The 23303-nt window shown below is 57.9% G+C and overlaps 1 protein-coding gene across 1 annotated transcript in view; it reads left to right on the top strand.

Moving 5' to 3' along the window:
- Nucleotides 1-23303, top strand: part of PAFAH1B2 (platelet activating factor acetylhydrolase 1b catalytic subunit 2) — a 457510-nt gene that overhangs the window by 63694 nt on the left and 370513 nt on the right. The window lies entirely within an intron of this gene.

Genomic DNA, 23303 nt, shown 5'->3' with positions numbered 1-23303 from the left:
GTTCCTCACCGCTCCTCACCGCTCCTCACCGTTCCTCACCGCTCCTCAGCGTTCCTCACCGCTCCTCACCATTCCTCACCGCTCCTCACCGCTCCTCACCGTTCCTCACCATTCCTCACCGCACGGCTGACAAACGGCGTCTTGTTCAGCCGCAGGAACGGGGCGATGTGGCTGAGCCTTCAAAGCGCAAACAGATTCACACCTTTTTGCCCGAACCCAATGCTGATCCCCGTGTAGACACCACCTCATTTTCCCTCCCCTTTGCGTTGTGCAACGCTCACAAGCCGGATTTCCCTCCACGGGTGCTCCGGCGCTCCCACCCCGAACAACAGCAGCAGCAGAATCCCCCGAACCCCGAGCATCCCAGCCGGCCCGGGCTTCCTTTGAAGTGCAGTTGTGAGCCAGTGCCTGCAGCCGCACAGCGAGGGCGCGGAGCCGCCGCCTCCCCGAAGAGCCGCGATTCCTGTTTAGTTCAATTATTCCTGCACCACACTGTTTGCAGCAGCTGAAGCCAGCAGTGCTGTTCAGCATATTATGTACTCTGTGTCAATGCACCATGAAATATTAAGACTACAATAGGTCTGAAGTCACAGAATCATAATCCTTTAATAGCTTGCTTGGTTTTTGCTGCTGGAAGATGGCAGAATGTTTCTATTTTTACACAAATGGCATTCATTCTAACGAAGCCAGGGCTCACCCTGCTCCAAGTGCAGCTGCAGACCTTCTTCTCCATCATGGCTTTGAACTCGGAGTTCAGCGAGGGAGGAGCTGCTGCCAACTTGTGACAGCGTTTCACCGCGTGCATCAGCCTGGCTCTGCCTGCCTCTTTACCCACCACCGCCTTATTTGCAGGGAAACCTTTGCTGCTGCTTTCTCTGGAGCGCTGCACCCAGCAGGCTGGGAGCGGCCGCCGCTGGCACCGCTGGGTCCCAGCTCCTCTGTGAGCTGCACCGAACACGCGGTGCATCCCCTGCACAGCCGCATCCCCCACGCAGCCGCATCCCCTGCACAGCCGCATCCCCCACGCAGCCGCATCCCCCACGCAGCGCATCCCCCATGCAGCCTCACCCCCCACGCAGCGCATCCCACACACAGCGCATCCCACACATAGCGCATCCCACACATAGCGCATCCCACACATAGCGCATCCCACACATAGCGCATCCCCCACGCAGCCGCATCCCCCGCACAGCCGCATCCCCCGCACAGCTGCATCCCCCACGCAGCCGCATCCCCCACGCAGCCGCATCCCACACCTAGCGCATCCCACACACAGCGCATCCCACACCTAGCGCATCCCACACGCAGCCGCATCCCACACCTAGCGCATCCCACACACAGCGCATCCCACACCTAGCGCATCCCACACCTGGCGCATCCCCCGCGCAGCCGCATCCCCTGCACAGCCGCATCCCCCACGCAGCGCATCCCCCACGCAGCCGCATCCCCCGTGAATCCGCTGCAGGGCAGCGCTCGGGGCCTCCACAGACGCACCCTGCCACGTCTTTTCTTAATAAAGTCCAGACCTTTATTTTAATACTTTCTTGCACATTTGCACATCCCTCCTCCTCTCCTTCCATAGCTAATCACCCGAAATATAATAAATATTTCACTTCCAAACCTAGATTCATTAAAGAATGCCCAGGAGGGGGAAATACCGAGGTACCGCTTTACAGCCCAAATAAACCACAGAGAGATATGGCCTATAATGTATATTTCAGTCTTTAGGTTGAGCTGTGTCAGCACATCCGCTGAAAGAGATCTTCTTGCAGTATTTTCTGCCTTTTGGTCACGTATCCCAGTTACCGTACGTCGCCGCGTGGAGGAAACGGCTCAGAGAAGTGGTCAGTTCTGCTCAGTCGGGGCCAGGACGTTTACCCCCCCATGCCGCACCAACAGGACGAGAGAATCGCCCCATTCTTGCGCTTTGCGCTGGCTGCGGAGCGTCGTCCACCATCGGAACCGCTTGCAGTGACGCGGTGAAACAGCCCGAGTTGGCGGCGCCCTGCCGTGGTCGGCACGGACGGGACCGCACGGCAGAGCTGGGATGAACTGGTGTTCCTGGGGGACACCGTCGTTCTGCCGATGGCACCGGGACCCGGGGCGCCCGTCCCCTGTCCCCTCCAGCGCTCTGCCCCAGGGAGCCCACGTCTCCAGGGCAGATCCTGACCTGCCAAGAGGAGAGCGCTGGTAGCAGGTTTGTGTTGCTATTGTTACTCTCCCATGTACGCTCCCTGCTAATCCAGTAAGCTATTATTTATGTGTAGCTTAATTAAGGCTGTGAGTAACCTGATCTTTGTTTACCTAAGGATGGAGCAGAAGATTGCCAAGATTAAACACCATTATCTCCGGGCACGCAGGGCTGGGAGCGCTCAGGACGCTGCGGGCGAGGGGGCGGTCGCGTTGGCGCAGCGCTGCCGCCAGCTCAGGCTTACCTAAGCCAGGCTCAGCTGAGCCAGAGCAAAGCCAGGCTGAAAGCAGCTAAGGGGTGCGATGGGTGCTCAGCTGGGACCCTCAGCATCCATCCAGAGCAGGGGAGAGAACAACACGGCTTTAAATCACATTCCTGTACAATAAACCTACAGCTGGACCCAAAGCCCACGCGGCTCCCAGGGCAGCTGCCCGTGACTCCGCTCTCTCCTAAGGGGACCGTGGATAACGGCACCTTTCGGAGCATCACGGACTAAACGCGCCCATAGCACCGCACACGTTGTGGGTTTTACACCCCACGGCCGGATCGCTTCCTCTCCTCCCATCAAACCCGCGGCACGAGCCGACCCCCGAGCCGATCCGACGAGAGCACCGCGTGCGCCATGCGCACTGCCACCCCGCGTCTTCCCAACGCCCTCCACGTGGGTCTGTTTGGCCCCGTTTTAAATATAAATATTGCTAGGTTCTGTGTTAAATGTGTATGCGATGCGTTTCACGGAACCTTTAACAAATTCTGTGCAGAAGAATATGTTTTCCCATATGGGCTGCTTAAGGAAAGGCAGATGTGAGGCATCCAAATCCCTCGCACGCCTCTCTCCTTCTCCCTTTCCTTTTGGCAAACTATCGCAGGCAAAGACAAATATTGTATCAAAGAGTTATGGAAATAAACACGAATATTGCTCAAGGGCACAAGCAACTTTCCGGAATATTTTCTCTCTGCCATTAATAGGTGACATGGTGGGGGGAGCATGAGAACCCAAATTACGCCTGAGGAAGCGACCGTTCTTGTGCAGACGCTGCTGCGGGAGCCGCGTCAGCAGCATCAGGACGTGCAGGGGCTGCCAGGAGAGCAGCAAACGCGGGAGCGGGGGACACGGGAGCCGCGGGGACACGGGACCCGCTGTCCCCATGGGCAGGAGCCCCAACGCCAGCACCGAGCGCCACCGCACCGCAGAACGCCTGCTCCTGGCACAGAGCACGGATACGTATGGCACTCTTCTGCCAGGTTCTCAGTTCATTAAATAACCCGCAAACATTAAACCAGATGTTGTCTTTTATCGCTCGACTCAGATCATTACGACTTTATTTCTGATGGGCCGCGGAATAAATGAAATGCAGTTATAAAGGTTATTTAACTATTAAAACAACTATTAATTAAAGTTTGCCAAGTCTTGGGGGCTCTGAGGACAAGCAGCAGCTAGGTAAATGTCAGTTATTATTTAATAAGTCATTGTTATTGAGATATGCGGCACGTGAGCTGCATTCCCGGGAGGAGCCGGGATCCAGCCCGTCCCACTATCCATGCTTTCCCAGGGGAGAGGTGGGGGGTGACTGGGGGCCAGAGCCGACCCCGAGGGCTGCGGCAGCAGAGGAGCAGCGCAGGGCTCCCCGGACATGGGGGACACCGGGACACTCCCAGGACAGAGGGGACACCAGGACATGGGGGACACCGGGACATTGGGGACACGGGGACACTCCCAGGACAGAGGGGACACCAGGACACTCCTGGGACGGGGGGACACGGGGACACTCCTCGGTCCCTGTCCTGGGCTGCTCCAGGTCGGGGGCTCTGTCCATGGAGAGCTGAGCTGGGCTGCGGCCCGGGAGCAAGAAAGAAGGCAATAAATTGCAAAATAACAGCTCTGAGCTCATACAGGGTTTCCAGAAATTGCTCTAATGCCAATAATTAACAGACATAACGCTGAATAAGCCTCCGACGCATCAGAGCTGGAGGAGTAAAGGAGTTCACTGAGCTGGAACCTGGGAGAAAGAAACACGGGGCTGCTCTTGCGTGTGATTCCGCAATTAGAGCTCGCGGCAGCCTTGGCGCCGGCCCCGGCGCTCCCGATCTCCCTCCGGCGCCACCAGCCCAGGGAACAGACCCTCACCAGTCCCCACTTCCTACACGGAAACAAAATAAAACAATAATGCGATTCTTTTAAACATGGTGGGGAGAAAGAAGGGAGAAAGAAATGAATATGGAACAGAGAGCCCCAGCACTAAATCAGGGATGAAACGGCTGCCAATGTTTTTTTAAAAACAAACCAAGAAAATGAAAGGGCTGCGAGCAACCACCACACGGAGACAATAATCTCTGATCACGGCAAAGTTGCACTCTAATCAGTTCAGTTGTTAAGGAGAAAAAAAATGAAGCGCTGGCTGGGCTGGGGTTTTACCATTCACCGCCATCGCCCGCCCAGGATCCCAGCAGCCGAGCGGGGCCGGCGCCGGAGCCAAGCGGCATCCGCCACACGGAAAGCTCCCAAACCTCTGTGCAGCGCGACAGCCCCTGACAAAATGAAAGCGAGTATCTGGTTCAGATCTGCACTTGAAACAACCCGAGGGCCATTAGCATTCATCCCGCGCCACGCAGATGGAGCGAGAGTGGCTCTAGGAACGTCGCCCTGCACGGCGAGCAGCAAGTTGGGCTTGAATCCGAGCCTGCCGGGGCATCGCATGGCCCAATGACCCACAGCAAACGGCAAAGCTGTGATTTTAAGGTAGAGCTGAGTCTTCAGGAGCCGGTCGCAGCGCAGGGACAGGCTGGCTGCTCGTGGCACGGTGCTGTGCCACGCAACCGGTGCGGCAACCCAGCAGACTGTGCTGCGCCCACGTGGTCTAGGGGGCTCAGGGACATGGAGCAGGTTCAGAGGAAGACGCCTTCCTTGGTTTGCACCTCTCAGGAGAACTCGGGGACATCCTCGAGCCTCCTGCTCCGTGTGGCAGCACCCACAACACCCAAATGCATGAGGGATGCTCGGCCTCGATGCACACGAGGGGAGGGAGGGATGAGGGATGCACACGAGGGGAGGGAGGGATGCTCGCCCTCGATGCGGGGACAGAAACCCTGCGAGAACAGCAAGCAGGTAAAATCTATACTGTTTTGAACCAGGCTGCAAGCTTCAGACTACAGTTCATTAATTCCAAGAGGCACAACGGATATCCCTCCCGCCCGTCGATGCGGTCGAAGGGTCTCTCTGTGTCTGCTGATGCGCTATCGTATTCCGATCGCTCCGGCTGCCTCTGCAGAGCGGGGTCGGCGCCTCCTCGGTGCCCGTCAGCACAGGGCGCAGAGCTCCGCACGCAGCCCTGAGCGCCCGCTGCCCCCGCCACGGCCGCCGGGGGACCAGCGGGGACCAAAGCGCTGCGCAAGGAGCCCGTGCTTCCATTTTAACATGGACGCGGTGTGATCCAAAACACTGCTTTTTCCCAAGAGCCCCTAAGCTCTATTATTCATGGTTGCTTATGAAACCCCTCATTAGCTCAAGAAGCTAATTGTCGCTGTTGTAAAACGAGCAGCGCATCTCCATGCCTGGCGCTCCGCCACCCGGGAACCCGGGCCATCCGCTGCAATATTCACAACAAATCCACATCCTTTCCCCCATCCTGCCAACTCTCTTTCCTTTTTCCTTGCGTAGTTTTGACACGGGGCACTGAGGGCTGCGAGTGGACGCAAACGGGTACCCTGTGACTTTCATCTCAGACAAACTCTTCCGGAGAGCACAAAGTTACCTGTGCAGCAGCAACACGAGAGAAAAGGTGTCGTTCATGGGAGCACCTGGGCCGTCCAGCACAGCGAGCCGGGGGAGCTCCCCCGCCTCCCAAATCCACGTGGAGAGGAGGCGGCATTTTGGGGTGGGAGGCGGCAGGCGGCGCGAGCAGCGGTTTATAGAGCGTCCCTCCCGCCCGCTGCTGCGAGAACCAGCCTGCGGTCGGGGAAATGAATTTGCAGGTATTGTTTTGCTAACAATAGCAATTCCTGCTCCTGAGAATGCTATTTTGCTTAATACCTTCCTTCTGCAGAGCGGCGAGGTGATGGAGCAATGGCCCCGGGAGCAGAGCGAGGGGTCTGGCTGCTGACAGGAGAGCAGGCGCCTGCATCCATCAGAACGGAGAAAGGAAAGAGGCGCAAAGGAAATCAGTGCTCCACGCAAGAATCTGCCGACAACGTGAGGTTTTAATCTTCAGGATTAAATGGTGTTTTGATTCCTTACTACACAATAAATGTATTTGCAGGGGGAAAGGTGCCTATTTTCTTCTCTGGAAAAAGAAAAGATAGCCAGCCCCAAGCAACGCTTTGCTTATTCAAAATAAAATGCAAATACATTTGGAAGCGTTCCCTGAGAGAGGAGGAATCAAGCACGATCGCAGCCCTGCTGGCCTGGCCTGTATCTGCCAGGGATCCCCCGCTACCTGCAGCCCAAAGGCTCCAGGAACCGCTCCCCAGACTGCCCGGCGCCCCCAGAACCCGCAAAGGAAAAAGCAAAGCGGCGAACACGGAGCCCTGGTAACACCAGGAAACTGAGCCTCGTCCGCACACTGCACGGCAGAGACCCAGATAACCAGAGACGCCGACCCCGGGAACCACGGGGCTGAGCTTCGTGAAACAAACCAAACCCAACCCAACCCAACCAACCAACAAAACCAACCAGCCAAAAACCCACAAACCCAACCCAACCAACCAACAAAACCAACCAACCAAAAACCCACAAAACCAACCCAACCAACCAACAAAACCAACCAACCAAAAACCCACAAAACCAACCCAACCAACCAACAAAACCAACCAACAAAACCAACCAAAAATCCACAAACCCAACCCAACCCAAACCGAACACAGCGATGAGCAAACACGTCAAAACAATCTGTCCAGGGAAAGCGGGTCCCCGAGCTCTTCAGTCGAAGAGGTAAATTACAGCAAGATTTGTACTAGATTTCCAAAATGTATTCCAGAAAATGGGAGAATGAAAAGGACGAGGTTTGGGGGTTCTTGTTAATGCTTCAGCAGATCCCATCCCTTTCTTGTTTTGCAATAAGTTTGGAAACAGTTGTTAGTAAGCGCGGTTCCCAAGCGTTTTCTCACTTTTTCAGAGCTCCAGAGCCTTTCTTTCCTTTTCCCTCCGTTCCTCCGCTGCCACCGGAGGATCATGGACAGTTTCACACCCAGCAAAGACCTGGCCCGGGCCCCCCAGCACCCCCAAATCCACCCGATCGCACTCCCCTCGGCGCCCACCAGCGCTTCATCTTCCATCACAAAACAGTCCTGTAAAGGGCTGATTAGTCAACCGATAATTGAGTTCTGAAATGTCAAAAACACTCTAGTATGAATATTCAGCAGATCACGGCACTGTAACGTACCTGTTCCATCAACAATGACTAACAGCTTCTATCCCCATTGTTCTTCTCCAGAAATGACGTTAATTTGACTTTTCTGAGGTGACGAACAAGGCTCTGTTAAAACACAGTCTTGCGGGTCAATGCCTAATGGGCTGCTTAAAAGAAAACGGTTTGGAAGCCGTGCCCGACTCCTGCCGCTCCGCGTTAGCTCCATCACACAGCTCGGGGAACGGCCAGCTCCATCGGAATTGCCTCCGAGCACACACGGGTGATATCGTACCTTCCAGAAAGAGAAAACCCGGTGCATAGACTGGAAAACACGTGATGTTTTCCTGCTGCTCGAGGCTGAACGCAGCCCAGGGCCCAGGTCACAGCACACTCCAGACACCCTTTAACGGAACAGGAAAGCACAAGCTGGTTTCTAAAGGGGCGCGGAGCGCTGTCCGAGCAGCCCCAGCAGTCGGCCCCTCTGTTCCACGCCAGATCCGTTTCCACTCACCAAACCAGTCCAAAATCCCCTGGGTGTTGTTTGGGACCCCGCTCTGGCACGGCCAGCGACCGCACCGGTAGCACCGGAGGGTCCCGTCTCCCTAAGCGTGAGTTTAATCAACGCACGAACGCCGGCCCCAAAGGGAGCTGGGAAGCTCTGGCTGCCCCAGCCCAGATTTATGGGCTCTCTGCGACGCGGTTAGCAAAGACATTTAAAAACAATTAGGTGCTGGGAGAGGCAGATTCAGGCAGCCTGGACTGCTCTCATTACACTGCAGAATGGGAAAATAAAGCCATTAGGCTCACCAGACAACTCGCCTATTTGTACTATATTTTTTAATGATTACTTTCTCTAATAACGCCGCAAGCCCGAGGCGCCGGTGGGCGATGCTCCCGCGCCACAACCAAACCCGGCTTTAACGTTTCCGAGCGCGTTCTCCCTCGCCCAGGTCACCCAGGGACAGGCCACTTCCGCTGCTCTTGGCAGGTTTGCCATCTCATACGAAACTCTGCACGTTGTCACGGGTATTGCCCTTCGCTCGGGTAGTTCCAGCGCGTCTTGGGGAGGAAAGTGAGGGTTTTGTCCCGTGCCAGGAGGGGGAAGGCGACCGCTCCCACGTTAATCACCGCTGCCTTTCCTTTGCTACCTGTAATTACGCTCACACATTTTTCAGGAGTGCAATGGGAGAGTTTTGGAGGAACACACCCAGCTCACACCCAGCTCTAATTGTTGTTTATTCCTCCTGGCGGCACCGTAACTCTGAACTGCCCGCGGCACACCAGCAATAGGTGGTGCAAGCCAAGGGGGCCTGGCTATCAATTCCTTTTCCACCCGCGCTCTGCCCCAAACCCACAGCTGGGTGTTTCACCAGGGGTCCCGGCAGCGGTGCCCCCGGGGCAGCGGGGCTTTGGGAACGTTCCCATTCCCTTGGCCTGCATCTACACAAACAGGAACTGACCGCATCTCTCGGCAGCTCCGTGGCCATTTCCATGGATCCCTCGCCAATGGCACCCACGACCTTCACCGCCACGCGTGCCGGCTGCTCCTGTGTTACACTGGAGAGAAACCGCGTGACAACAGCCGGGCAGCGATCACGCGTCACTGCGAACTTCCAAACGCTCATCCCCAAACACACCTCAATTACCGAGGCAATTGAAATTTTAATTAGCCACACCACAGCAGCGCTTCTGACTCAGCCAGCTGTGTGAAAACACACAACCAACCCCAAACCGAAACCCTTCCCGCAGGTACGGTCTGAAAGAGCACAGACAGGACAGAAAGTTTCACAAAGCTGCCCGGAGTCGTGCTGGTCTCCAGCGCCCGTCGGCACCGCCAGCATCCCGGCTCACGACACCAGCTCTGCCAGCGCATCTCCTCTTCTGCCTGCTTGGCTTTTGCCCCTTGCCAGATTCATTCCCTTTGCCCGATTCCTTTCCTTTGCCCCATTCGTCCCCTTTGCCCCATTCGTCCCCTTTGCCCCATTCGTCCCCTTTGCCCGGCTGTGCCGCCGATTCACCCCACCCCACGTCCTGGCCGTGCCACCCATGGCCTCGCCCCGTGTCCCCGTCCCCGCTCGGGGCCGGGCGCTTGGTTTCTTGCCTTCCGCGGGTCCTACCGCAGGAAGCAGAAAACTAGTTTAACATCTCATTTATTTCGTAGATGAGAAAGTAATTCCCTGCTGAATGATTGTCCTGAACCAACACTTGAGGAAGCAGGAATTTACGGTGCCTGCCGGAGCCGGGAGTGCATTACTGCGGCGCTGCCACACAACGGAGCTGAAATATGGTTTTTTCCCTCCTGTTAGCCTGAAGAGAAAAGCCATTAAATATGATTAAGGTTAAGAGATTGCTAAAATTACAAACAGCCGCCATTCAATTATTTTGCTCTATAAAATGCAACACAGATTGGAGTTATTTCTCCGAAATGTGTTTTTGGAAAATAGCACAACACAACTAATGTGGTTTGATGTAGCAAATCAGGTTTCAGATACTCCTCGTAATGAAAAACTAAAAGGTTCATAATTTAACTCGAAGTTCGTAACTTCAAGTTGTCAGGTGCCGCTGCAGAAAGAAAGCGGGGAAAAAAATCCCACCCCAACTAATATTGCGTGGAGTCATCTAAACCAGAGGCAATCGGCTTCATCACCGTTACAGCCGAAGACAGGAAAGCGCAACAACAGTCACACATTTCTTATGGAAATTCAATCTCTCCAACAGATTCTGTCACTTTCTCGTGACCCGCGGCACCCACGGCGAGCGGCACCACCGCCAAAGCGCCGGCGCACCCGCCTCGGCACCGCCAGGAGCCAAACCACCCGCAGACGGCAATAAAGGTCCGCATGGGGATACGCACAAATGGTGGAGAGCGGTGGTTATTCCGGTTAATAAAATAGGAGGAATCGCGTTATTCTGCCCTTGCAGCGGGTTGAAACGGGTTAACGCGTGAGAAATAGATCGTTTGATGAGTAATTGCATGATTAGAACCCAACAGATCGATAATTTCTCATAACCCTATACATAATTCATTCTGTTAATGTGCTTATAATCATCCAGCACGCACCCACTTAGGTCTCGCAACTGCTCTTCATTCGTTTATCAGCCCTCCGTAACGCAAAGGGCGACAGAAACCAAAGAGGGCGGTTCTGAGCCCATTTGGGGCCCAGCGAGCAGGTTTGCCCGGCTCCATCCAGCAACAACGTCCCACCCATCCCTCCCCGCCACCTAAAGCGCTATTCGATGCACTCGAACAGTAGATAACTCTTTATCTGACAGGTAATTAGCTGCAGAAAAAAGAGCAAATTAAAACCAGACACCGTATTAATAACAATGCACAAGCACATATTTGTCTGGAGAGGCACAATGGATTGTTTTAATTTACCGAAAAGGGCCGGTCTGTCTGAGGATGGGAAGGGATACATCTCAATTTCTGCTCCCGTTTGGGGTGTGTTCAGCAGGGGGGCCGCCCAGCCCCGGCTGTGCCGCGGCACCACACACCGGCACCGCCCGTCCCCACCGGGCCCAGGTGACACCGGAGGGGAAGGGACATCATCACACACCGGCACCGCCCGTCCCCACCGGACCCAGGTGACACCGGAGGGGAAGGGACATCATCACACACCGGCACCGCCCGTCCCCACCGGACCCAGGTGACACCGGAGGGGAAGGGACATCATCACACACCGGCACCGCCCGTCCCCACCGGGCCCAGGTGACACCGGAGGGGAAGGGACATCATCACACACCGGCACCGCCCGTCCCCACCGGGCCCAGGTGACACCGGAGGGGAAGGGACATCATCACACACCGGCACCGCCCGTCCCCACCGGGCCCAGGTGACACCGGAGGGAAGGGACATCATCACACACCGGCACCGCCCGTCCCCACCGGGCCCAGGTGACACCGGAGGGGAAGGGACATCATCACACACCGGCACCGCCCGTCCCCACCGGGCCCAGGTGACACCGGAGGGAAGGGACATCATCACACACCGGCACCGCCCGTCCCCACCGGGCCCAGGTGACACCGGAGGGGAAGGGACATCATCACACACCGGCACCGCCCGTCCCCACCGGACCCAGGTGACACCGGAGGGGAAGGGACATCATCACACACCGGCACCGCCCGTCCCCACCGGACCCAGGTGACAGCGGAGGGGAAGGGACATCATCACACCCCAACAGCGCGGAGCGGTGCCAAACCGGGGCTGGGCTGCTCGCTCCTCGCTCAGGACCGGGGCAGGAGCTCAGCCGAGCGCTGAAGTTTCCTTCAGGGCTCATTGCTTTGGAATTTAATACCCGGCGCTGAATTTCAATTACACGACCAGTAATATTCGCTTAATTAAAAGCACCATCCCAGCCCGGCTGGGAGGAAGGAGAGTAAAAAGAAGGATGAAGGGCGATGCTCTGGAAGGGACTCGGTAAGCAGCTGGGTGTCCCGGGAAGGCTCTGGGGACACAGAGCACCGGGACCTCTCCTGCTTCTTTGCCCCAGGGCGAGTGGCCGCTGCTCAGCCCCCTCCCCTTCCAGGCTGTGATTCCTTAAGCATCTCTCAGCAGCGTTTTTATCTCTTGCACGAATGTTAATCGGTTTCCCTGCGCTGCTCCAGCTCTCCCCTGGGAAGCAGCCGCAGCGTGACAGCTCCCGCCCCCCTTACCGAGAGGGTTTCTCGGAAAGAGAGAAGATGATTGACCCTGGAGGAGGAGCCACCAGCCAGAGCCCAGGCGGGGACACCCGGAGCCGCCCAGGGATGCAGAGCCAGCCCGTGTGCCGGCCCGTGTGCCCCGCGCTGGGTACCACTCGCAGCGATGCAGGGACGGGTGCTGTGCCGGCTCACCCAGCGCCTGCACAGGGACTGGTGCAGCTGGAAGCAACAACAATGCCCAGGGCTCGTCAGCTGAGGGGCCTGGCGGCAGCTCAGGAATCCCAGGGTGCAAGGCTATTTTAAAACGAAACTCTGAGTTTATAAAGCGCTGTCCTGCCTTGGCCGAGCAGAAGCTCAAGACAAGCCTGTCTGTCACAGAGACAGCCCAAGAGTCCATTTAGGTGCACAAGTTCCAAACTAGACTTGAATCTAGCCAGAAAAGTATAGCCAATACACCAACTAGAAACTGGGTTTATGCAAATTATTTAGCACTCTGACAACATAAAACCAGAATCAGATACCAGTTGAGATTACTGGGGTACGACCACATAAGAATCATGAGGATCCACGGTGTGCACGCATTCACCCGCAAAAACAAAACCAGAGGAGAAACGAGGATGGAGAACAAACACTCACCAAAGGAGGTGGCGAGGATGCTCCATCCCGAGTCTGCTAAAACCGGTCCCAGTCTAGGGGGGGCTCCAGTTCATGGACTCCAAGGTGGAGACCCCGCTTTACAGCCTGGTCAGGTCTGGCTGTGGTTAAGAGCCGGCCCATAAGCTTCTCAGCTTCTCTGGCACCTCTGTTCTTAAGGACTGAGCAGGGTCCCACCCTCGGGCCCCGGGGAGGGGGGAGGTGGTGTCACAATGCCCAGGGCGGGGGATGTCACCGCTGGCACCAGCCTGGCTGTGTGTGGGGACACGCACAAAAGGCGCTAAGGAGCCATCAACTGCCGCACTGGCAGCGCTGGGTCCCATGGGGGTGCGCAATGCCACAACACCCCAGCGATCGCGTGTGAAACGTTTAACGGGGCCAGGCTACCTCAACCTGCCCTGCTCGAAACTCACGCATACGATCTACGGGAAACCATAACTGAAGGCACTGGCTCCCTGGGGCTGCTTTTGCGGAAATCCCCCCAAAGCGGAGGATCCCCCGCGGTGCCGCTGAGCACCCTGGGCGGGGCAGCAGGAGCTGTGAACAGGCGCGTCCATTCTGGGCGCAACACGTGAATTAAGTGATTTACCGAGTGATGCTCTTGCTTTATACATGTGGTGTTTTTTAAAGCAACTAAGGTTTACTAAGTAATTTCCAAGCCAGATTTATTAGCGCTGCATAAATCTGAGTAAACAAGTTATTTTAATTGTGGGAATAATTAAAAACCCCATGTGTTTCTATCGAGGAGAGCACCCAGGCAGGGCTGCGGTGGGGAGGGTTTGTCCCCCACCCGGTCCCGGGGCTGTGCCGCGTCCCGTGGTGGTGGCGCAGGCGATGGGACCCCAGCCCTGGGCAGTCACCCCCTCGGTCACCAGCTCCACGACAAACACCCCGATCACCGTTCCACACGGGGATTCACTTCCCAGCAGGACACCCCTTGCTCCCAAGGGCCGTTCTGGCCGTTTATCCCAATCCCGCTCCGAGCCGTCCTCCCCCGTCCCCCCGCCCTCCCCCGTGGCACCGCCCTCCCCCATGTCACCATGCTCCCTTGTGTCACCGCACTCCCCCGTGGCACCGCACTCCTCCTCACCTCCCCAGCTCGCACAGAAACACTTCCAAGGAATTTTTTTTGGGTCTCATGATTAAAAAATTGGCTCGGCAATGCTTTATGCATGCATCTGTTATGCTAAAATAACCATCCTTCCTAACCATGCCCACCTGCTGTCTTTTTCAATTTTAAGTATTTCTAAGTAGCAATCAAATCAGTATAATTTGTTCTTTATCTCAGAAAAACCATTGTGAAAGAAAAATGTGACCATTATGTTACATCAGGGAAAAATACAAGCCCTTTATTTTCAGCCTTCTCTATTCTATCAGATCTCAGTCGTCATTATGCCCGTCGTATTTAATATCGCTCAAATGAACAGAGCTCTCTTTAATCACCGCAACCTTTCTCCCCTCCCCATCTCCCCCTCCCCGAGGTTAAGGCTTTTTTCCTTTCCTTTCCACTCAGATACATAAATACTGGTATTACGAAGGCGTTAAGGGTTTCCAGGAGACGCCGGGGATGTTTGGGAGCCGCTCTGGCACCGTCTGTGCCGGAGGCGCCGGGTCCCGGTGAGCGCGGCTGTGCCGGGCAGGACCAGCACCCACAGATCCCCACAGAAACCGGGCAAATACCGACTCTGCCGCCAGGCTGAGGATGAGGGCTGACTGCCGAAACGCACCCAGGCTGCGCAGAAATACCCAGTCCTGCAGCTTTCAGTAAAGCCCAGAGACCAGGGGCCAATGCTCAATCACTATTGATAGACCCTGTGCAGAGGGAGAGGCCATGGCGGCGGAGACGAGCCCTCCACAGGAGCCCTCCACACGCCAAGAGCCGCACCATGGGGCTGCCCCAGGGAGACGTCTGCGGTTTAAACGATGGGGCAGCGGAACCTTCCGGCCCTAAAACCCGCCGTGCTCAGGGGGCGTGGGAGCTCCAGCGTGCAGGGTGATGGGGGAACTTGTCCTCCAGCCCAAGGACCTCGCAGCAGCTTTGGGAAGAACAAACACTGAAATACTGTCCATTCCTTCTCCCTGCCCAAGCGCCAGCTCTACAAACAAGAGCCATTTGCAGGAAAACGCCCCAACGGCAGTGGTTCCTCTCTCCCCCAGGAACACAACGTTGGCACCATTTAAGCGAGCGGGGAGCATCTTCGGTAGATTAAAGAACAAGGTTCAGATCATTGGCCAGCAATCCGGGCTGGGGTCAAGCGTTGCTATTTAACCGCCTGCGCTGGCTGCCAGCTCTGCGCCCGCTGAGACGCCAGAGCAAACTCCGCTTCTGCGGCGGCGATGTTTGGTTTGGTTTGGTTTGGTTTGGTTTGGTTTGGTTTGGTTTGGTTTGGTTTGGTTTGGTTTGGTGGTGCCGCAGCCCTGGCAGGGCCGGGGAACCCACTGCTCCCCTTTGCACAAACACGGCGGTCCAGCTGCCCTCGGCTCCTGCTGCCTCGGGAGGCAAAACACGCGGAGAGCAGCCGCTCGCCACCCCGAGCCCATCACGCTCGGTCCAAACCGGAGACGCGCTCGCATCTCAGCAACCCCAGCGTCAGAGCCCCAGCGTCAGAGCTGCGGGGAACATCGCTGAGCCCACGGTTCGCACAGCCCAAACCGGGCTGGCGCTCCGCTCCACAACGGCTCTGACGCCTCACTGTCCTGTCTGAGAAATGGGGACACTTACACCTCCATCCCCCAAAGTATCTACTCACAAGAAGACTTCAGGGCTGAGGGAGTTTTGTGGACGCACAGCCCAGCTCTCGAGGGCTGAGCGGGCGCGCCGGACCCCACCGCGGTGCCCGGCCGATTGGCCCCCCGTACAGCACAACCCTTGCACGCGCTCTCACATCCAGCTCAGCTACTCTTCGCAGATTCTAGTTTCCATAAATAAAAATTAAACAAACACTTAACGAGCGTCATGCATATTAATACCCTCCAGGTGAAGGTTAGCATGAGCTGTGATTGTGGCAAACCCGCATTTGATTAGATTGACTTGAAAACAGGGGAGATAAACAACCCACAAAAGCCTAAAAATTACAGTAATTTATTCTTTTGACCTCCACACATTTCTCGGTTTTATGCAACTTCAGTCTCCTTCGTGCAATAGGATTTTTCCCGGCTCAAAGCGCTTCAAAGCAGCAGGTGCTGGCGCATTAGAAGTGACTCTGTGCCCCGCGCCTCTCCCATCGCCAACGGCGCGGACGGCGCCTGCGCAGCGAGTCGGAGCTTTTCACTCACCAAAAGCTCCGTGTGGCAGCGGGACACGCACCAGCGCCGCTTCCCGACAGACGGGCAATGATCATTCACCCCTTCCCGCTGGCGGTGACACCGTTAATCACCGCGGTCGCCGGGAGAAGGCTGCTAATGAAGATGTGATGCGGGCAGCAGTGGCCGCAGCCATTTCTCAATTCATTAGCATCCTGTCACTCGAGGGGCGATCGCAGGCCCGCGTTCCCACCTCTCACCAAAACATGACAGGATAATAAAGCAAAGCCATTTTTCAGTGCTGGGGAAAAGCCAAACGCGTTCCTTAAGCTCAGGGGCTGGTACAACAAGTCCCTAAAACAGAACGAAACCCAAACACCCAAACAAGCAAGGATGCTGTGGGACCAGAAGCAAGTGATGTTGGACCCTTCAGAACAAACAAACAAGCTACAATAGCCACAAATATTGACGCTGCCGGTTCAGTGCTTTACAAAACCGCCAGGCAGGTCGCGTGCATTGACCCTCGGAAGGTCGGGGCCACTCCACCGATGCCCTAGAGGTAAGGCCGGCGCTCCGCGCGTGCCGGTGAACGGCTCTTCAACGGGACAGATGGACGCCAGCAGCCCGACACCACAGAGCAGCCCGTTTCCCGCTGAGATCAGAGCCGGCAATGGCACCGCATTCTCCGCAAAGACGGAGTGCGGCACAACCAGCTCCAGGGTTTGCAAACGGCCCCCGCAGCAGCTGACGGGCGCCCGAGTTAAGGCGCTCACGGATAAGCCGGGTTTTCGCGCACCACTGCCAGCACCCGCTCTGCTGTGCTCAGGTTTCTGTACTATTTCCATCACCGTGATGTCTAAACTCAACTCCCGTGTTCTGATCGGGCCCCATATGTTACTGGCAAATATTCCGATGAGCCGTGAAGCTCACGAAGCATTCGCTCCATCTGCGGGGACGCGGTTTTTGCTGATCTCCGTTTTCTTGACAGCGGTTTCATCATCCGGCCGGGAAATAACGATGGCGCAGCACGAGCCATCGCAGGCTCCGAACCGCGGGGAGCAAACAGCTGGCACCAGCACTTTATAGAACACCCTCGCTCGCCCTCCTCAGAAGGGTTTTCGGAGACCCCGAGGGGCTGTGCGGGGGGGACAGGACCCAGAGCCCCCTGTGCGTGACGGGGCCCTGGGAAAGCAGCCCGAGGCCGCTGGGTTCAATGGGAACACCCGTCTGAAACCGGAGTGTTCTGCTAGGAAAATTCAATTACGTGTTTGGAAGGCGGAATGACAGCCGGCGTTCAAACAGCGGCATCTGCTCTTTGTGAGACGCTACATGCGGTGGGTTTGGCACACGCCGGTGGGTTTGGCACACGCCGGTGCCACCACGCACCAGGAGGTCCCCGGCCCCCACGGCTCCCCGCGTCCAAACCAGACCCTGATGCTCCCGTCCCTGCCAACAGCTCGAGAAGGCTGCACCAAAACAGGGTGGATGAGGCGGGCCCAGAGGCGCCGGCTCCGTGGTTTGGGGTGAGCGGCTGGAGGAGCCGCGGAGGGGTCAGGGGGTGGAACAGCGAGCGGAGAGCAGGAGTGCGCCCCAAACCAGCCATTTCGGAGGCACCACCGTGTCGGGACCTGCGCGGAGCCTCCGGGAGCAGAGCCGGCTGCGGGAACAACGCTGTGCTCAGCCCAGCAAACTGCAGGAGCTCTTCCAGCTTTATCTGTTTCCCCGTTAAATCTAAGAGCGAAAACCATACCGACTGTGTTTGATAGGAGCTGCTTCCCCCAAGAGGGCTGCGGGAACGCGCTCTCACGAGCCAGCAAACAGAACTCCCCTTCCTTGTTTACCTTCATATTTTAAGCAAGGGCTGGGGAGAATGGAGTAATATTTGGCAGAATTCCCCGTGCCTGTCAAAAACCAACACTTCATAAATATGTAACTGTTCCTATGTATCACCCGCCGGCGATCGGGGCTTCCAGGACTCGGGAACCTCCTCCAGGTTCCCCGGGGAGCTCGGTAACCAGCGGGAGGCACAGTGACTGCTGCCCCGAGGATCCAGATCGCTCTCCAGAACCTGGGGGCTCTGGGGACTTCACGGAAAGAGATTCAGCTGCAGTGAGTAAAAGAAAACGGACCTTGTAGTTCCGCTTTCCTCCGGCGTTTCAGGCACCAGATACCTGAGCCCCGAGTGCCCCGCGGGGGCTGGCAGGGTTTCCAGGGACGAGCTGCATTTCCAGCCAGGCAGCAGCACCGGTGCCATCGCCAGGGCGCAGATGGGGAAACTGAGGCACGTCCCTTCCCCTGCGAGCTGGCCTGGGAGGTGCTGCGGAGCCGAGCTCTGCGAGGACGATGCCGTCCCCGCTCTGCTCCACGCACACTGTCCTCCCGAGGAAGGAGCGAGAAGTTCTGTGCACACCACAAAACGACGCCCCTGCTCCGACGCGCGCTCCTCCCACACCGACTCGGAGAAAGAGAAAAATCTCCCCGCACGCTCCTCCCGCGGGGCGAACCCGCACCACGGCACCGCTGCTCTCCACGCTCCTCTTCGTGAAAAAAAAGGACCACGCACTTACACTTAATTAAAAGTATCTACGTAGGAACCAGATTAATTAATTCTCCTTCTACCCAAGAGCCCTCTCATTGTGTTCACTTAAATGAGGTTTCTAAACGCCGTCTCTCCGCTGGATCTGGGCTGGTTGTCTCCAGACAACACTCGGGCCGCGGATCCAGCTCGTGCTGCACCAGAACAGAGCAGACGAGATGATGAAGCATGGGGGCCAGGCCACTCTCGTTGAGTCAATAAAGCTCAGTGAAGGGGCAGAAGGGAAGGAGGAAGAAGAGTCCCTGCCTGCCCGTGGTTCAGATATTGCTGTAGACATGAAATATTCATTGCCTTTCAAGCACGTAGGGTCTAAAAAACCACCAGGCACTTCTCTATCCCCAAATCGTACATCATCATTCTTTCCGAGTCCCTGCTCCGCAGCAGCTCCGGGTTGCGCTTCCCGCAGGTACCAGCGCCCCGAGCCGCCCCAGGGCCGGCGGGATGATCGGGGGATGCTCCCAAGGGTGCTCCCAAGGGTGCTGCTTGGAAAGACGCCGCTCTCCTCTGCGTCCCGAGGAGCAGAGCTGCACGGGGGATCTTGGAAAGAGACGGGGTAGCGCTGATGCCCTCCCGGTTTACACCTCGGCGGCGCGCAGTAAGTTCGGTGGATCCCTTCAGCGCCGACTCTCCCCTCTAACCGTTTATTCATCTCGGTTCTGAGTGAATTGTTTCTAGACAGTAAAGATGAGCGCGAGAGCGGCGGGCACTTCACCTCTCGGATACGGGACGTCTGATGCTCTCCGTCCTGCCTGCACCAGAGCCCGGTGCCGGCACCGCGGCTGCATCGGTACCGATGCCGGTGTCAGAGCTCCAGCTTCCCCGATACCCTGAGCCCTCCCTGCCAGAAACGGGGACAAATGGGAGGAACAGGCCGGCCCGGCCGGGATTGCAGCCTTCCCGTCCCCCCAGACACCGGCAGAGATGGGAATCTCGAACGTGCCTCTCACGCCGTTCACTCTCTGCCAGATTTATCTGCCTGCTATCAGCCTCCAGAGCTCCGATTTGTTTGCCTGTCATTTGGACAAATGTTGATGGGCAGAAACAAGCAGGGCTCTCTATTTCTCCCTCCCCTTTTCTGCTCCCCCCCTGCTCCACACCATCCACTGCCAGCAAGAACATCAAGGGAAAAGGATGAACAACTGACCCATAAAATAAATACAGGGCTTACAGTTTCTGATAAAGATTAAATATTGTAGGAGTCATGACTAGATAAAAGCTGGTGGAAGGAAAAGCCTCAGACCTCAGCAGAGTATATAAAAAATAAAGCAGCATATATATAGCCACACACACACAAGAAGACATCTTGCAGGCTTCACGGGGAGTTTGACAATCTGAATCCATTTTGCTCACGAGTGCATCTCAGCCATGCCCCTGAGAACCCTCCTGTCCGAGCAGAACAACACGCACAGGACGCACAATAAAAAACGGCCTGAAAGGCTCCATTTTCACCCAGGACAGAGTCCTGCTTTGGACACCGCGCTGCCCGCACTCCGCAGCGGGACGGACCCGCGTGGGCGGTCCCGGGCTCCAGAACCACACAGCACCTAAACCAGCCCAAAGGACACAGTAACTGCTCCAGCGGCAGAGACGGGCACGCTCAAATACCCATCGCTCACACACGGGGCAAAGCGGCTGAGGTGCAGGGGCCGCATTCACTGCTGCGGCGCCCGGTACCACCAGCTCCTCCCGACCTCCAGGGCTTGTGCTGCCGGTGCTTTGCGTGGGCTTCGCATCGCCTGCTTGCAGCCCTGCCAGAGGCAACCGGGAGAGCTGCGGCCTGAGCCTAACGGCGTACGGAGCTTGCACTGCACCAGTGATGGGCTGGACACCCGCAGCAACTCCTGCTCCTCCAACCCTCAGCAACTCCTGCTCCTCCAGCCCGCACCAGCTCCTGCTCCCAAACCCCCTCCTCACCCGCAGCCGCCTGCCCGGGCGCTCCAGCCGCCCCTGCAGAGCTCAGCCCCCGCCAGGCCATGGCAGATTTACTTTTCCTGCCACCGTTCCGCAGTTTTCCACATTCTCCGGGTCCCGTCTTCGCTTTCAGCCACACGCGGGCACGAGGCACCGCGACCCGTGCGAACAAACACGAACCGGCCCGTGCGCACGCAACAGGCACGGAGCGGCCGAACGGGGCTGCCCCCGCCCCACGGACCCCGGGGCCGCAGCCGCCCTGGCGCCCCAAACCCCCCGAGCCCCCCCAAAGCCTCTTACCTGCGGAGCAGGTCCCAGCGCGGCCCCACCGCATCCGGGCCGGCACTCAGCGCCCGCAGCTGCGGGGGAGCGGCCCCAGCTGGGCAGGGGGCGGGCAGACGGACAGACAGACAGGACACCCCCGCAGCCCCATTGCCCGGTTCACAGCAGCGGGGCGGTGCTGAGGCGGTGGTTCCCTGGCTGGGTGTTGGGGAGCGCTCGATGCCCCCGGGAACTGCTGGGCACCCCCTGCAAACCCCGTTTTCCTCCCGTGTGCCGCTTCACTGCGAGCACGCGCGTGTGCCCAGGCTCACGCTGCTGAGAAACCTCCAGCTCCAGCGCTGCTCAGCTCTAAGCCCCCCAGTTTCAGTGCTCCCAGAGCAACCCCAAGGAGTCCCCTTGGAGTACCCCTGCATGGGTCAGCGTGAGTCTGAGCACCCGCAGACAAACCCGGGAGCTCGGTCAGGCCTTGCTCAAAAGCAGCTCCTGATCGCACCACGAGCCAACCGGGCGGCTCCCCAGGCACTGGGGACACAGGGGGCACTGGGGACACAGGGGGCACTGGGGACACTGGGGCACTGGGACAGGGGTGCAGGGAAGCCCCAGCCCCTGCCTGGTCCTGTCCACACACACCAGATGCTCTCTGGGCTCTCCATCCGGCAGAAAGGCAACGGAGCAGACACGAGCCAGAGTTAAAGCAGCGGCACAGAGAAAATTGGAGCCACGCTCAGCAGCAAATTAGACATTTAAAAACTGAGGAGAGTGACTGGTGAAGATTAAATGCATTATAGATTTGCTGGAGGAGAAACGAGCGAAAGAAAAGGTAGATCATCGACACCCCTCAGGCAACAGGGTGAAGATTTGTTTGCGTACCGGTGTGTAATCAAGTGGGAATGAATGCAAGACACGGGGCCTTAATTTTTCATTTGCAATCAAGGCCACGTACACCTTTTTAGTCACAGCAAAACACCGCCGCTCTCCTTGCTCCTGCCTAACAACCGCGTTACCCAGCGAGGGAAAATTACCCAGACGTGATGGGGCCGATGGCGGCCGGGAGCTCCGGGGCAGCAGGAGCCCGGCTGCACCGCTCAGGCGCAGTCACCGCGATGCTCCCGCGCGGGTCCCCAGCTGGGGGACAGCAGGAGCTGCTGTGCGGCATCACGTGCTGCCCCCGCACCCCCGGGTGCTGAGGGACCCCCGAGATGCGGTGTCCAGGCTGGAGCTCATTGCTGCCTTCAGACGGGGCTCGTTTGGTTTGTTTGTTTTCCCCAAAGGCTGGGGGGGAAAGAAAGGGTGGTGTGAAGTGTCACACTGAGTCGTGGCTCCGTCAGACTGTTGAAAGGACCCGAGGAAAGTGCTGGCGCCGGGGTCTGCTCCGGGAAGCGTGGAAGAGGCTGCTAAATGTGAGCGCCCGGAGCGGCGTGAATAAGGGGCCTGTCTGCAGAAAGGGGACAAATTCGGAGGCTTCGCCCCAGCGAGGGGCTGGTGGGCGGCACCCCCATCCTGGGGAGAACACGGAGAGCAGAGCCTGGGCACAGGAATCAGGAACTCAGAGGGTGCAGAGGCAGGAGCGGGGAGCGCGGCTGCAGGAGCCCCCCCAGCTCATTGCCATTCCCCCGCAGCTCCCGCCGAGCAGCAGCTGCCGAGCTGTCGAGGGCACAGCCGGAGCCGGGCCGGGGCCACGAGGTGCCATCCCGGGGGAGCCCGGGGGGCCAGCACAGAGCCCAGCGGAGGCCCTTGATCAAATATTCCCTTTGGTCCTGGCAGCCTTCATCTCTGCCGCCGCCTCGCTCCATCGCCAGCCCAGGCTGCGCGCCCCGCATGGAGGCAAAGCCGGGCCGGGGGGACAGGGGAGAGTGGCCCCGGGGGGTGCGCTGATGGATGCTTAACCCAGCAGAAGGTTCATACCCCAAACACGAGCTGTGAACACAGCCCCTCTGCTCAGAGAGCACCCCAGGGGATCCCCGCGGCGCAGGCTGCAGGAAAGGGCAGGAAACCCCGCTCACCTCGAAGGACGCGCAGGAGCTCGCGGGAGCTCGTCTGCTGCAGGCGCCTGGGAAATGGGAACCACGGAGCTGCAGGCTCGTTCGGGGCAGAGCTCCTTTCAGCTCGCGCCTCAAACATTGTGTATGTGCTGTATTCGCCACAGCGTGCCCATGGTCAACAACAGGTGTGTGAAGGGATGGCAGGTCCGGTCCTTACGGAGCTGGGACGCGGCTGCTCCCGGATCCAGCTCCCGGCATCACCCCCATCGCTGCCTCCCTCCCACCCGGCCAGGATGAGGGTGAGGATGAGGAGGGGCACGCCAGCCGCTGCCTGGAAAACGGGCCGGGACTGCCTGGAAAAGCCATTAGCCGGCTGCCAGGAGCCTCTGACGAGAAGCGCCGGGCTGGCGATCGATGGCGCCAGCTGCCCCGGCACATCGCGCCCACGTCCCGCTCAC

The sequence above is a fragment of the Patagioenas fasciata genome, chromosome 24 (genome assembly GCF_037038585.1).
Source record: "Patagioenas fasciata isolate bPatFas1 chromosome 24, bPatFas1.hap1, whole genome shotgun sequence".
Taxonomy (NCBI): domain Eukaryota; kingdom Metazoa; phylum Chordata; class Aves; order Columbiformes; family Columbidae; genus Patagioenas; species Patagioenas fasciata.
This window is presented reverse-complemented; position numbering and strand designations above follow the sequence as displayed.